The 16,312-nt window shown below is 37.3% G+C and overlaps 1 protein-coding gene across 3 annotated transcripts in view; it reads right to left on the reverse strand.

Annotated features, from left to right (window-relative positions):
* MBD5 (methyl-CpG binding domain protein 5) overlaps positions 1 to 16,312 on the reverse strand; it is a 125,008-nt gene that overhangs the window by 43,320 nt on the left and 65,376 nt on the right. For 2 of the 3 annotated variants that reach the window (XM_063161548.1, XM_063161547.1), the window contains exons 3-4: positions 11,332 to 11,468; positions 3,665 to 3,722 (exon numbers count right to left, since the gene is read on the reverse strand). The gene's annotated coding sequence lies outside the window, so the exon portion shown is untranslated. Of the gene's footprint in view, positions 1 to 3,664; positions 3,723 to 11,327; positions 11,469 to 16,312 lie in introns of all 3 variants that reach the window. The other variant, XM_063161549.1, reaches the window with a different exon arrangement.

Consider the following 16,312-nt stretch of genomic DNA (forward strand, 5'->3'; position numbering starts at 1 on the left):
GGTTGCTCCAACCCTCTGAGAAACAAATTTTTTCCTATTCAAATATAATCTAAATCTCTCCCTTGTCCTCCAAATACTTTTGGTGCTCCAATCCTTTTTTCTGACATGAATTTGAAGTGCCCAACAACTCCATGGATCACAGAGGGGCTCCACAATCCCAGCCTGGCTCTCTGAGGCACAAATCCCAGTCCCCACTACGGAATGGCCACATTTTGGATAGAAACCTTTGCAGACATTTAGAACAAACACCAAACACTGCTCAGATGCACAAATTACAATCTCATTTTTGAGATTTTTCCTTTCTAGCACTGAAAAACCTCCAAAATGAGAAATGCTCTCAAATCACAGTCCTGGGGTTTCAGAACTAATAAGGAATTTTTGCTTCTTAAAAAGCATCACTTTCAAAGCACTCAGTGAAAAGGAGTTTTTATTTAGTTACCACTTGCACATTATTAATCTGTTTAAGTCTATCAAAGCAATTAGCCAGGATTTTCCTGTATCATCTAATTAGATACAAATGTTGCATCATTTTTGGGAATGCTTTCCCAGTTTGAAAAGCAGCATTCTCCTGACTAATTAGATCAGTGGTGAATACTTTATGAGGGCCTATTTTTAGGCCAGTGAGTCAACAAACAAAAGTGCCTGAAGTAGGAAGGAAACCTTGAATCCTTCAGGATTCTTCTTGGGGTGGTGTCCAGGGCCATGGCACAGCTCTACACAGGATTTACTCATGGTTTACTCATGATAAACATGATATAGTTGTGATATATCTTGAAAACACATCTCACTTGTAAATACAGAGTATTAAAAATGCTTCAACACAACCAGAAAATTGCTCTGCACTGAATGACTTCACTAAAATGAGCATTTTAAATTGCCCCTGTGCCAGCTCACTTCACAGTCCAACCAGCTCTGATGCTATTTCTAACTTTTAAAGCAGGTTTTTATCTATAACAAGGTTTAAATTCTCTTATTTTATACCCCTCTTGATGCTGTGGAGTTTTTTAGGATGGGAATTTAACCCCTCCATAAAACAATTCCCTGGAGGAGCCCAAGGATCACCTGGAGGTGGCACTGAGTGCTCTGGGCTGGTGACAAGGTGGGGACTGGGCTCAGGCTGGACTCAGCTTTGGAGCCTTTTCCAACCTGATGATTCCCTGGGTGAATTCGTAAACAACAAACTCCATAAACAGCCATAAAGAACAAAAAATCCACGAGGATTCCAGGCCTTTGGAATTGCTGGCCCTGTTCTCCAGAGCCAGGAGCCCCCTGGGTGTTCCCCAGGGATGGGAAATTCATTTTCCCAGGCCTACAAAGGAGTCACTTCACTATAAACACTATATTACACAATAAAACAAGAAGAAAATTATTTCCATGGAGAAAATCTGATTTATCTGCATGGAATCCAGCTGATCTTTAGGAGCATGTCACACAAATCCCTTTCCTTGGAGCATTTTGGATCAGGGTGCTGTTAAGTGATCAGATAGAAATCTGGTATCAGTGATCAGAAATTTGATATCAGTGATCAGATATAAATCTGATATCAGTGATCAAATATTAATATGATATCAATAATCAGATAAAAATCTGACACCTTCCCACCAGGGAAGAATCAGAGTATCCTGAATTTTGGGGATTTAATTGTGCCAGTAAAGTCATCCAAGGCAATGGACAATGGGTGAGCTGGGGAGGAGCAGGATTCCTTCATGGACAGCACCAATCCCTGAAATCTTCTCCCTAAAATCTTCTTTTAACCCATTTTTCTGTGCGATTCCCAAAGCTGGGAGCAACTGAGGCTGTCACCTCCAATGAAAGAATGGATAAAGATACAGAGACCCCTGAAAGGCTTTGCACAAAAAAAGCCAAAAAACGAGCACAAAATAAAAGGATTTCGTTTTTAACACTCATGTCTGGCTGTTCACTATGGATTTATTAATATTTATTTATAATTTAATAACATATTTATTAGGTTCACCCCATGGAAGGTCTTCCAGGCTTTTCACCACATGGAATTTTTTCTTTCCAAGGGGAATAGATCAGAACTGTGCATGTGACCCAGACCTATTTTGTGTCAGCACCATGGCAGCACTCAGATTTTGTTAAAATTAGGGTTAATATTTGGTGTACATCAAAAATCAGCTAAGAATGATGTCACTGTTATCCCAAGCTTTCCTAGGGAATATCATTAAATGGAATATCATCAGGAATATGTTAATGAGAATGGAGAAACTTCACATCCACTTTATTTTAGAGGAATTTGGATAAAGAAATGAGGGATTTTCTTTCAATTCTCAAGTTTCAGCCTTGCAAAAAGCTGATATTATTCAGCACAGTTCTGCAATGCTTTTATAATGAAGATTATATGAATTTCAGGAATCTTTGATAGAGAATGTTCAGAAAATATCAAATAAACTGATGCAGAAATTGAGGAGGAAATAACTATTTGTAAGTGTTCAGCTCTGCTGTACATTGTTGACTCAAGGGGTTACCAGGGAAATGGAAATTTGGGAAAATAAAGATTGAATTTAAAAGGAAAAAATATATTTGAACAGAACTCTTAAAAAAATTACCATGGAAATTCAATTAGATTAAAAAACAGGAAAAAAAATTCAAGATTTTTGGAAATCTGGGAAAAGGCTCTGAGCGCTGGAATAACAATTTTTGAATAGCCCCAAATCTCCATTAATTCTGAGACCAAAAATGAAGCAATAAATGGCAAAAATGAAACCCATCCTCCCATATTTTCAATGCAGAGGTCTCAATAAAAAACATCAACCTCCTTTGTGCCAGACACCTGAAGCTGAGGATGGAGCAATATTTCAATAATTTGAATTATTCAGCCCGAGTTCCTGTGCAGGAGAATGTCAGAACTGTAGCAAGATTGCAAATTAAACCCATAAATTATGCTTTTGTGCCAAAGTAGTAATCATGTGACTGTACTATTTTTAGACCCTCGGAATTTTTTCTCCAAGTGCCCCTTTTTCAACTGTTTATTGAATTACGTAGCTCTGCTCAGCAAATTCCCTGATGAAAACACACTTAAGGTATTAAAAAATATATGGGAACAATAAAAATCAGCTCTTCAGACCCCTCAGTGCAAACCCTCCTGCCTTATTTGGCATAAATGGAATAATATTGGAGAGTCTGGACTGCCTCTGGACCCTGAAAATCTGATTAATCTGTCCATTAGCAGATAATTACTGACTAATTGAATGTAGAAGTATTTGGAGAATTTGGCCGCACTATTTTATACGAGAGAGTTTTCTCTGTTTTCTAAAAAAAAAAATAAAAAAGGATGCAAAAGTTCAAGGATTTTTTTTTTAGAAAAAGTGATTTTAATTCTTTTAAATGCCAAATGTTTTCTTCTTGCTGTAGCAGAGATTTATTAGTTATGAGTTTAATCACTTTTAAATCAATCTTGATGAAGATTTGTATACATGACCTTTCCTTCCCCAGCCCCTTTTTCTACTCACACTGCTCTGAGTCAGCTCTTTCCTGAATTTCCCATTTGATTTAAAAACATTCTTGCTCACCCTGCCATCCAAGCATCACCTTTGTTTTGCTATTTAAAACCTTTGAAACCACTAAGGCCCACAGAAAATAATGTTTAATGTATTAATGAAGAGCAGGACAGGGGATTGAGATGAAAATAAAAAATCCTGACCTTTTTCCTCATTAAGGATTAGATTGAAGGTGGCTCTGTTCATCTTGTTCACTCCAAGCTGGAAAAGAATCAGTTAAAACACAAAATAAGAATAGTGAGCAACACACCCCACTAAGGACATTAAGATTCCAATATTAAATGACTCTTAATTATTTCTTCATATTTATAAACACTTAGAAAAGGTTTCTTAGGATAAATGATGGAGTAACTATTTCCACTTCTTGTTTTGTACACATTTCATTTCTATCAAACATCACAGCATGGAAAATAGAACCTAATATTTAATAAACTGCCAGTGGATGATTTCTTTTTACAAAATCAGCCTTACTCTATTTAATCTGAATTTTGGCAACACAAATGATCAACATTGTTGCCTACTTTTATTTAAAATTTTGTGCTTCAGGAGTGTCTGGCTGCCCCAAGCCCTTCACTCAGATTTACTTTTCAGCAAGCCAAGGTATTTTTAGCCCACTAAAAGGAGCAAAGTGCCTCAAAGTTGGTGCCTGTGTATTTTGGGGATGAATTCTTACATAACAATGATCAGATGTGTTCACACCATCACCTTAATAAGGATAAATTCCCTTGGCCAATGAAGTGAGGAGTGGATTCCCTGCTTCAGAGCAGGGCTGGTGAAACATTCCTTGGAAGGGATTTGCCAAACATGATACATTTATTTTATATATAAATACACACATATATATTTTATATATATCCAAATATGATACATTTATTTTATACAAATACATATATATTTTATATATCCAAACATGATATATTTATTTTATACATACATATATTTATGTGTATATATTTGTGTTATTTATCCAAATACGACACATTTATTCTATATATACATATATTTATATGTATATTTATTGATGTTATTTATCCAAACATGATATATTTATTTTATATATACATCTATTTATATGTATATTTATTGATGTTATTTATCCAAACATCATACATTTATTTTATATATACATATATCTATATGTATATTTATTGATGTTATTTATCCAAACATGACACATTTATTCTATATATACATATATTTATATGTATATTTATTTATGTTATTTATCCAAACATCATACATTTATTCTATATACTTATATATTCATATGTATATTTATTGATGTTATTTATCCAAACATGACACATTTATTTTATATATACATATATCTACATGTATATCTATTGATGTTATTTATCCAAACATGATACACTTATTTTATATAAAAATATATTTATATGTATATTTATTGATGTTATTTATCCAAACACGATACTTTTATTTTATATACATTTATATATTTATATGCATATTTATTTGTGTTAGTTATCCAAACATGATACATTTATTTTTCATGCTCAGCAAGGTGGTACCTGCTGGTGATGCTCAGCTCTGCCCTGCCAGGAATCCCTGGCTTTGCTCTGAAAAATCTGATTTTCCTGCATGAGCAATACCCCCAAAGCAGACAGAAAATGTCTGAAGGAGCTGAACAAAAGGGTGAATCACAGTCAAGAGTAAGAGAATTCCACCAGCTCATCAAAGCAGGGGAAAGAAAAATGAGAGTAAGGCACCCAGAAATTAAAACCATGTGGCCTGTAAGGATGCAGCACATCCAAGAGTGGAGAACAAAGCTCCAACAAAAGATAAGAGCCTGGCAAAGGCACTGCTTCATCCCAGCTAAGGACAATCTATATCCCAGCTCACAACTCAAACAGTTCTTCATTCTCTGACAGGGCCCCAAAACCAGCTCTGGAATTGCCTCACGCAGATCTTGAGGATGTTCTGCTCCAAAAAGTGAATTATTGGGGAAATGTGGGCAAAGAAGCACTCGGGCAGCTCTGCATCACAACATATTTAACTTTGCTGCTGCAGTTATTTATTCCTCGTGTTCATCTGCAGCAGCTTCTGGACTCCAACTTCCAAAGGCTGCTGAACCCAAATTTCCCTCTGTTTGAAAGAAAAGCTTTTCAAAGCATTTTATTTAAGAAAACAAAGGTCCTTTGGTTCATTTTTACTGCGCACCTGCAACTGAAAGGAAAAGGTGGATGGGAAAGGTTTGCAGGGAAATGAGACAACTGAATCCCAAAATTAAGGTGAAAATTAAACTGAGGATGTGAATGAAGAGGGATCCCAGGAGAGCAAAACGCTCAGCCTATGGCCAGTGGGGGAGGTCAAAATTCCTGACATTTTCTCAGGGAGCTCCTTCTTTGTGTGTTTTTTGAAGTTTCCTGACACTGATAGGTAAAATATCCCAATTTTCCATCCACATTTGCAGTCAGATATGAGGTAAAACAAAAAACCCTTGGCCTGTTTTCTCTTTCTGTCTCTCCCAAATTACACTTGGTGCAACCTGAACTTGCTTTTTAGATTTTGGTTTTTTTTTTAATCTACAGAAAAACCCCCACCAGTGCTTTGATAAAACCCTCTTATCTCTTTTTTCTGCCCATCCTACAGTGTTCCCTTTTTTCCTACAATAAACAAACCCAACCCTTTCAGCTGTTCTTTAAGAGCCCTGATTTCTAAATCTGGCACGGGCTGCTTGCTCTGCTTTGCATTCCTCTGGCTAATACCAATGTAAACGACATTTATTTCTTAAGATTTAATAAATAAGCATCAAAATTTATTTTTAAATAAATAAATAAATAAATAAATAAATAAAATTTAAATATTTTTAATATTATTTTATAGTTTTGGTTTTTTTTTTAATTATAGGGGTAGGTTCAGTATTGCAAAACTCCTCCTGCCTTTGATCTCACCAAAAGCAAAGACACACCAAGAAAATCTGGGATATTTTTAAGGAATGAAGAGATTTCAATGGAAGGAGAATCCCAGAATGGTTGGAAGGACCTTAAAGCTCATCCAGGTGTCCCATGGGCACCTTCCACTACCTGGCCTTGGACACTTCCAGGGATGAGGAATCCATAACTTCTTTAGGAATTCTGTGCCAGGGCCTCGCCACCCTCACAGGGAAGAAGAGATTGACATAAATTTCCACCAAGGAATTTTAGGAGCTCTTGTGTCAGCTCTCCCTAATCAGGGACAGCTCTCAAAAAAGGGATTCTAAATGAGTTGTGACCATCAGTGATCCTGTGGGAATGCTGCATGCATCAGTTCAGATGGAATCAGACAGAATTCCACATTTCCTCTGAAGAAAAAAGTCCTGGTAAGAATGAAAATGTGTCTAAAATCCTTATTTTGATCCAACAAATATTGCACAGTGACTCACTAAGATGCCCAACACTGTTGTAGATGTAACTTCATTTAAAAATAAAACCACACACATTCCTTCAACTGGGCCACTTCAGATTAGGGATCTCTTCAGCCTTTTCTGGAGGGATTTAAAAAAGCTTTGGAGAAATCTTAAAGCTATGGAATTAGCCTGGTATTTATAGCTCCGTTTCCAAGCGTGTTCTCTGAGCTTCCTAGGACGTTCTTTTTCCCATCTGCTGGTTGTTGACATGGTGTAACCTTGTGTTTTCATCAGGAAAATCCAGAAGAATGAGAGCATTTGATTTGATGTTGTGCTGGAGAGGTCTGGCCCCACCTCAGGCAGCTCCACTTTGCTCCTCCACCAGCACCCAGGGCAGGAATGGTGCTGCAGATTTTCCAGCAGGGAACTGGAGTTCTATTGTTTGAGTATGTCAAAATACCTCACTCCCAATTATGACTAATGCTCCATCTGAATCACAGCAGCACAAAATGGTGGTTTATCCCCATTAAAATGCTGTGCCTCACATGCTGGCTGGATACAACCTCTTAAATTGAGGTCAGAAAAGGTTTTTTTTTTTGTTCTCTTATCTAAAAGTCCATGTTTAGGTGCACTGTCTACCTTCCACCAAGGCATGAACTGCTGAGCTGTTTACTTTTCTACTTCAGCACCATAAAATGTTGAAGATGGCTGATCTTCTGTTTGTTTTTTTTTTTTTTAATGCTGCCTCAAATATTTTGTCTTGGAATTTCGCTGCCACAGTGCAGAGCTACCAAAAAACCAAAAATTCCAAAGCTTCCTTAGAATACTCACCTACATTGCTTCTCATGGCCTTGCTTCAAGTTATCTTGGAGATCTTTTAGGCTTTTTAGAACTGCTGCTGCACTTTGAGCTCTGCCCTAGACACTCTCCCGTGGTGCTCTCGATGATGGGCTGTGTCCATTGGGGCCAGCTCCTTGCCTCCCTCCACCCCTCATGTGAGGAGCTCCTGCACCCCACTTACATCTGCTGAGATAATCACAGGGCTCCAATTAAAACAATGAGCCAGAGGTTCTAATTCCACTTGTCCTGATTGCTTTGTAAGCCCCTACACAATTGCTTTGTAGCATAAACAAAGCAAGGTTTGTTTCTAAGGAATGGCTTTGACTGGAACTGAAGATGCCTTTTGAGCTGAACTGATCCACACAAAAACCTCCAGCTAGAGACAAAAAGCTGAGTTTTGGAGCTGTGATGCTGCAAAAGGCCTTGGTGAGGTAGAAGCTTGTCTTAGGCTGGGGATGTGTATTCTATTTTTGTTAGAGGTGGGGCAGTTCTCTTCTGTTCATGGGGCAGTTTTCTTTATCTCTTCCACAGCCAATCCTCCCTCCAGGAGATCTCTTCTGTCCATGGGCCATTAATTATTAATTATCTTCTGTCCATGGGCCACTAACTATTAATTATCTTCTGTCCATGGCCAGTGAGTGTCCCTGCATGGCTGATCCAATTCCGTCATCCCATTGGGAGATGCTGTGCCCAGGGGAGGAGCCAAGCATTCCTACCTGGGTACAATCTGAGCTTTGGGACACCACAAAAGTCACAAAGTGCACTGGCCATTAAAGTAAATATAGCATTTCCCATGATTATTTAAATGTCTTAATGAAGTTGAGAAGAAAAACCTGCTGTTTGGCTTCACTGATTTCACCAGTATCCCCAGTTTAACTGAGTTTTCAATTGAAAACCAAAAATTGAACAAAACAAAAATTGGAAAGTGAAACAATTGATCTTCCCAATTTCAGTGCAAATTAGGGCCCAGCATTTTGTAAAAATGGGCATTAAAGATTCTTGGTTGTCTCAAACTGCATTTGCCAACCTGGCAGAGCCTTTCAGGAATGGGTTTTTTCCACATGCAAACTACTTGAAATAAAAATGATTAACTCTGTAAAGTCCTTCCCCAACCAATATGACTTCATAAATGACACCCTATAAATTATGAAGATATTTTTAGATTTTCTTAAGCATTGGGGCACTAGAAAACATCAATGTTTAGGCTCTGTAGAGGGCTTACCTGTTTTTAATACCCTGTATTAACACGGAACATTCAGTCCACAGATATTATTGAATATAGAGATATTACTGAATGGAAGTACTTCAAAACACAACCATTTTATGCAGGTTATTCATATAATTATAATTTATCTTCACAGCAACAAAAACAGATAGAAAGATGGTATAACCTACCATTAAAGAATTTGCATAAAAATGTATTTTAGATCATAATTCCACTATGGATGTAACATTCTTCATATAAAATTATACATTAATGTTTAAACACATTGAAAGGTATTGATCAGAGACATTTTTATGAAGAATTCCCCATGAGCACAGAATGCTAATCACAGCAAGCACTGTAAAACTCTAATTTACTGGAAACAATTCCAAGAGATGGATGAAAGAACCCAAGAATAAAACCTAAAGTCATAGCAGGGCTTAAAAAATCTGGGTCACACGGCCAGCGCTAAGGGCTGGAGGAGCAGCAGGGAAAGGAGCTCGAGAAATCCACAGCAAGGCATCATGAGAATTCATTGACATGAATAATCTGATTTTGAACTTATCAAAATTAAATAGCAACAATAAATTAATGACAAAATGATCTGTACTGAGGGTATGGAAATGGACTTACACAGTGACTACAGAATTTGGGGTTTTTTTGATTCCATGCACATCACTAACAATAAACTTCCCAAAAAGTTGCAGGAATCCAGTGGTGGCTTTATGTCTGGGGAGACACATCTGTTTTTTCAGAGCCTTTTGCTGTCTCCTTCCTTAGTGAGCTTCCTATTTACATAACAAATCTGTGCTACCAGATTAAAAAAATCCTGTCCCCATCTAATCTCTCCAGATACAAACAATATTCTTACAACTACAGTATTTGGAGGATCTAAAATTAAAGATACTTTTTATGAGTAAACATAAAAAATACCAAAATCTGTTATTGTTGTAAGAGCAACAAACTGAACTTTTTAATTGTGTGCTGTCACAAATGAGTAAAAAAGACGGTGGCAGTCAGCCAGTTCTCTTTTTACTTTAGCTGGGTTTTAAATGCATTTCTTCTAAATCAAACAACTTGATTATTGGCTGTTTCTTGTGTTATTTTTCTCATTTACTCTGTGGCATAACTGAAAACCTCTCCTCCCAACCAGTTAATTCCAAATTAGAGCCACGAGCTCCATGCTGGAAAATAACAGCAGCAGCTTTTGTTTGGGAGCATCCAGTTCTGCCTGATTTTCTTTACAGTGTTTGTTATTTTTTTGTTAAGGGAAAAAGTCACACAAAATTATATTTATTAATTGCATTGTCTTTCATTTCAGAGAAATCAGAGAACCCCAGACTGGTTTGGGTGGGAATGTGTGGGCATCAGAAAAACAGAAACTTCCAGAGACACTGAAGAGTTTGATCTACAACCTTAGATTGATGTAAAAATACAATACACAGACATTAAGCAGAAAAATAATAAACTTCTATTTCTATAGTTGTAAGAAAAAAAATATACCTTAAGTGAAAAGCTATTGATAGGATGGTGAAGGGTTTGTAATGTAGGGGTGTGGCTGTATAGACAATTATAGTAATTGTAATTGCAATTAAGTAAGCTAAGAGTTTAGGAGTGTATATATATATATATATATATATATATATATATATATATATATATATATATATTTATATATATATTTTATATATAATATATAATATATCATATATCATATATAATATATAACATATAATATATACATATATACATATATTCATACATATATATATATAATATGTTTATATATACACACGTATATATATGTGTACAAAAGTAACAAAACCCCATTATATGGAATATACAGGGAACCCATTTTATTCCATTATATGGAATAAAAATATCCACAATGCAGTAAAAATAAGTACAAGTAATAAGTTAAAAAACCAAAATACACCATGTAGCAACTGTTCATTGAACTAGAAAGTTATGAACTATTATATACATATATATATATATAATAGTTAATATAAGTATATACTATAACTATAATAGTTATAATAGTAAATATAGGTAATTATATTAACTATTAACTATTTATTAGTTAAATAATAACCTATATTAACTATATATTATATATACCTATATTAACTATTATATATATATATAATTCTATATATATGTATAATTATATATATTATAACATATAATATATATCTATATTAACTATATATGAACTATATATATATATGTATATATAACCAACTCCTCTAAAATCCCAGACCAAGACTACAATAACAACAGGAAGGGACAGAAATCCCATCCCACACCTTCCACTGCCCCAGGCTGCTCCAAGCCCTGTCCAGCCCAGCCTTGGACACTCTGGGGAATGGGAATCCCCAAATTTAGAAAGAAAAGCAAAGAGAGAACTCACCCACCTGAAATCAGGAAGACTGGTGGGTGTAATCCTTTAGGATTTGGTGCTTCTGGGAACTTTTGGGAAGAATTAGAGAAGTGCTGTTTCTTCAAGTCTTTGTGGTTTTTGCCCGTTTTGTTGTGATAAAGCCTCTTCTTACTGCAATAAAATATATGTTGTGTTAAAGGGGGATTTGCAGAAAGGGAAATTGTTCCTAAATTCCCTCTGGAAGGATCTCTGACTTTACTGCCCAAACAGAACCAGAAGAATTCCCCACAGTCCGTGCAGGGTCCAGGTCTGGCTCTATCCTCCCCTGCCTTACACTTGTAGAGAATTTAGGGCTGTAAAAACAGAGCCCACACAGCTGGAGAATGGAGAAAATGACTTTAAAAAGAGATTTTCTTGAGAAGATCCACCACAAATTTTCCGAGAACTAAAATAGCAAAAAGACGCCCAGTTTTGTTTATTTATACACACATCCCTTTTTATATACACTCACACACATGGACATTTCTATAAATTAATATAACAACCCCCAAAGTAGTTTAGAGCCATTGAAAGTAGGTTACAGACTTGTAGACTTTTTTTCCCCCCAAATGCCTTGTAGATTTTTTCTCTAAACCAAGCAGAATTCTGTGACTTGAAGGAGTGATGGCAAATCATGATGTTGGTCTATGCATGGCCTTGTATTTAATTTTATTCCTATAAGCAGCATAAAAAGTGGGTGAAAATACACTTTATACAGATGATTATGCTTGGAGTCAGCACAGGCCTCACAGGATTTTCAGGTTTTCCTAATTCAGACTCAATTCAGATCTGGCTTAAATCAGGGCTCTGCTGTCTGCTCAGCACAAAGCCAGAAAACTCAGATTTTTCCTCAATTTTCCTGGAGTTTTAGGGAGTTCCTGAGGAGGGAATTCCTGAGGTGCAGTCCCTCACTCTGTCATGGCTGTGCTCCCTGAGTCCCTCCTGGATCAGGCCAGGATTTGTGTATTTCTCTGGATTAGCCTTAACCCAGATCCTGCCCTAATCCCCGTGGCTGCAGGAATGCTTGGGCTGGAGCAGCCAGGGGTGGCACATGGGCAGCAAGGAGAAACTCCAAGAGGAAAGAGCAGCAGGCACTTGGGGAAATCCAGGATGTTTGCTCTTTTCATTTCTGAAAATCTCTTCTGCGTTCATGGGAACATCTCAGTGTATTTGTGATTAAAATAAAAATAATGTTTATTTATTTACAGCTTTTTAATTCTAAATTTTAACTGTTCCAGTGCCAAAGAGCAAGAGAAATGCCTAAAAAATCTGAATACCTGACTATTGTTGGCAACAATAATCCTGCTTCCATGCTGATTAGAATTCCCATCTATTATGTGAGTATTTGCTTGACATGGTATGTGGAGAAAACGAAGTTAAAGCACAACAGATGGCAGAAGGAAAAGGAGAAGCAGCTATCCCACCTTCCAAGGCTACCTTTGCAGGAACATATGGCCTTTCCTGGGCTTGTGTATGACAACAAGTTGGCCAGATGAACAGAACATCAAAAATGAACTGTAACTGCCTAACAACACCATGGACCACGTGAACAACAGGAGAGCTCAAAGGAACACCCAAAACCAGGCAGGTCTTGCTGAGAAGTTAATTCAGAATCAGCTGGAAGGCCAACAAACTATCACATTTCTCTGAGTTCTGTGCTCCATTGTTATAAATATAACACACTGCTGTATTTCCTTTATGTATGTGATATATCCATAAGGCTAAGGTACTGACATGTTTATTTTCCAAATGTGATATATAGATATAAGGAACGTTTTTTCCGAGGTTTGGCAATGCTGTCATTTGAGTGGTTGTTGCTTTGAGCCCACAAGGTGTAAGAAGGGATATTATCTATTTTTTTGTGTCTCCATTTACGGGTAAAAAATTTTAAAAAAGGAGTTTTAATTTGCAAGAGGAAAAAATCAGACGTCAGTTGAGTCAATATTTCAATCCTATAAATCCTGAGTAGCTGATACCTCTCCCTGCAGTTTGTACATTCTCCACACCTTGATGGAGTTTCTACTCAAGATTTAAACTTGTAAAGGCTGGAGAATAAAGGTCTCTCCAACAATCACACGTCCCCATTTATTTTGGTTTTCTCAAAACATCTAAGAATTAAATCTGATGAATAATTTACAAATTATTTTCATTCATCTGTATCACAGCACTTTGAAAACTTGATTTGTTTCCCTCAGCCCCTGTGCATACCTGGTGTACAAGCACTGCTGTTCTCTGGCTCACAATGGAAATGTAATCAACTTTTCTCCTTCACTGATCTTTAATTTAATATAGAGATAACCAAGAAACTGATGAGAACTGAGAAGATAAACAAAGAATTTGAGGTCTGTATAATGCCAATTTGTCTTTCCTCTTATTTCTCCTATGTTGCTAAAAGTACAAAACAATGAGTTGGTAAAAAATCAGTTGTTACTACTCCATATTACAAATAATTGATTTTTTTAACCACAGAGTGTTTGGGTTGGAAGGGACCTGAAATCCCATCCAGCCCCATCCCCTTCCCCAGGGCCACCTTCCATGGGTCAGGGGGCTCAGGTTCTCTCTTTAGGAGTTTCTACCTCAGCCTTATCATAGGAAATAGAAATATCCACCAAAAAGTGAAGATGTTTGGTAAAACAACCCAAACAGGGGAAACAGTTGTCACATTTGTCTCCAGCCCAGTGTCCACTCTTTCCTCCTGCTGCTCCTGTCACACAGTGCTGGTGGTGACACCTTGTGCAGGCTGCCCTGGAGCAGGGGCTGGGCAGAGCCCCAGAATAAAGCAGGGATTCATTCACAGCATCTCCTCCATGGATCCACCTTGGGCAGCACCAGAGCCCAGCCAGGGCTGCACCCAAGATGAACCAAAATGGCCCCAAAATGCACGAGCGCTGCCGGGGTCTGTCCCTGGGATCAGCTCTGCTCCATTTGCCCCTTGCAGTTCATTGTCCCATTGCAGCTTTAGCCCCTGCAGTCCCACCCTGCTTGTTTTTCTCTCTCCAGCCCACGGGGTTTGTGCTCCTGGGCTGAGATTTGGGTCATTTGTCCTTGGTGCCCAGCTGGAGCAGGAATTGTTTTGTCTCCCTGCTCTGTGCACAGAGCTCAGCATCCCTTAAACATTATCCCTTTTACACTAAAGCAGCACAGAGCCTGAAAAATAGAAGAGTTAAACCCGAGGCATCAAGGGAACACTTCCTCCACAGGAAAAGTGAACTCAACCCACCAAAATATCTTAATTTCTATCTCCTACCTCAGAGTATTTCATATAAATACATTTGTGTAGACCCCAAGATCAGAACTTTTCCCATTTCTCCACAAGGTACACAACTCCACCAGCGTGGTGTGTTCACAGGGGTACCAGGATGAGGGGAGAGATGAGAATGTTGATTCCATGTTTCAGAAGGCTGATTTATTATTTCATTATATATATTATATTAAAACTATACTGAAAGAATAGAAAAAAGGATTTCTTCAGAAGGCTTGCAAGGAATAGAAAGGAATGGAATGATAATAAAATCTTGTGACTCTCAGAGAGTCTGAGCCAGCTGACTGTGATTGGCCATTAATTAGAGACAACCACATGAGCCCAATCCCAGATGCACCTGTTGCATCCCACAGCAGCAGATAACCATTGCTTGCATTTTGTTCCTGAGGCCTCCCAGCTTCTCAGGAGAAAAGATCCTAGCAAAAGGATTTTCATAAACCATGTCTGTGACACACCAAGACCTGGATGAACACACCCACAGCATGGGGAGAAGAAAAGGATACCTGGACTTCCAGAACTCCAAACTCATGAGGAGAGAAGAAATTTCATGCAGCAAGCACACCAACAGTTTATATTTTTGCCTCATGACACTTTATCATCAGATAATAAAGTGTCTTCTTTTAGACATGACATTATGCCATTGTTTAAAATTAAATCCTCCCCAAAGAAAATAACATAAACTTCTCTAAACTCTGTTACTTTTTACTTCAAAATTCTTGGCACAAATCTCCATAACTGGCAAATTTTCATTATTTTAAACTCTCCTGCAGGGCAGATGCTGCCATGGGAGGGAGAAGAGACTCTGCTCTGGATTCAGGCTCCAACTGAAATTATCCTGAAGCTGGAAAGGCTGAGAAAATTCACAATGAATTTTCACAAAGAATGAATTCCATCCCAATTCCATCCCTGCCTGCTCTGTCCTTGTCACTCCACTCCCTCCAAAGTGATGCTGCTAATTAGCACAACTAATTGCCCAATGCATTGATAACAGTATCAGGAAATTATCTGAATAATCCCCAGGCCCAGGGCTCCTACAGCAGAATTCAGTTTCTGGAATTCTGATTCTATTCTCGCTCAGGTTAATGGATGGTTCCCCAGTGAGTTTGATTTAATTCACACTGGATCACTCCTGAGTCTATATTTATATGAAAATGCCCTACTATTTCAATCTATTTGATCATTTTAAAAATATCTCTCTTATTTATTCAGAAATAGAGCTCAAAATTCGATCAAAATTTAGCCCAGGATTGAAAGAGTTTTCAGAAAGCTTTGAGAGATTTTATGAAGTCTGGTTTTAAGGTACGGAACTAAATAACCAAATATTCCTCTGATTTTTAGAAATATGTATAACAACAGCACTAAGGTCAAAGAGAAATATTAAATATTATTAATGAGAAATGTACTAAATGTCACTGGGGAAAAGCACAGTAAAAAGAAGGATTTAAAGGTGTCAGTGTTTGACAGCAAATCAACAACAGGAATAACTAAATTCCAGTTTTTTAAAGGTAAATTGAAAGGATTTTCACATCTGCAGAGCACACAGAGGAAAAGGATCTGAGAACAAGACTTTCAGAAGCCAATAGACAACTTGGTTAAACCTAAATTTGCTTTTTTATTTCATTATTTTATATGAAGTTTATGACCAAAAAATACCCCTTTCAAGCTAAAGGAACTTCTAATATACAAGAAGTTAAACAATTTTAAATGCCTTGCT

The sequence above is a fragment of the Melospiza melodia genome, chromosome 8 (assembly GCF_035770615.1).
Source record: "Melospiza melodia melodia isolate bMelMel2 chromosome 8, bMelMel2.pri, whole genome shotgun sequence".
NCBI classification, from domain to species: Eukaryota; Metazoa; Chordata; class Aves; order Passeriformes; family Passerellidae; genus Melospiza; species Melospiza melodia.